General features: G+C 42.7%; 1 protein-coding gene across 1 annotated transcript in view; it reads left to right on the forward strand.

Moving 5' to 3' along the window:
- Positions 1 to 539, forward strand: part of cfap100 (cilia and flagella associated protein 100) — an 11,264-nt gene that overhangs the window by 4,628 nt on the left and 6,097 nt on the right. The window lies entirely within an intron of this gene.

The raw sequence follows: 539 nt of genomic DNA on the forward strand, positions 1-539 counted from the left end.
TTTTCTGATATAGAAACATTTTGAAAATGGGTCAAACTTGCCCCGAGGACAACAGGAGGGTTAATGGATAGCTCCGGTGTTGCCAGAAATTCTTCCAGATGTCCGTCACCTTCCGCTTTATTTTGTGTTGGCATTCTAAACCCGGGCCAATTAAGAAGGACTGTGGTTAAAGTTTTAGTGCGTAACGTTTTGATAATAATGTACTTCTGTTACATTGTAGCCATTGCCAAATTAGTTGATACAAAGCTCATTATGACTTTCAGCTACACACAACTCCACATTTCTCAGTATGACTGTTCGGAACATTGTGAGGATAATGACCTCTTCTGAAGAATCCATTATGTTTTTTAATCCTCCTTGTCCTCCTTGGCTACTAGCAACTGCGTGGAGGAGGGGTGGGGGTGAAGCACGATCACGGAAGGCTTGTGTCATGCGGATGCACCAACAGAATTGTTGTCATTACTTAGAATTTCTCATAGGGGAGACAGAAACTACGCCCTATAGCTTTAACTGCTCCTCAGATCTCTGCAGGGTAAATC

This window comes from Etheostoma spectabile, unplaced genomic scaffold, assembly GCF_008692095.1.
Source record: "Etheostoma spectabile isolate EspeVRDwgs_2016 unplaced genomic scaffold, UIUC_Espe_1.0 scaffold273, whole genome shotgun sequence".
NCBI lineage: Eukaryota > Metazoa > Chordata > Actinopteri > Perciformes > Percidae > Etheostoma > Etheostoma spectabile.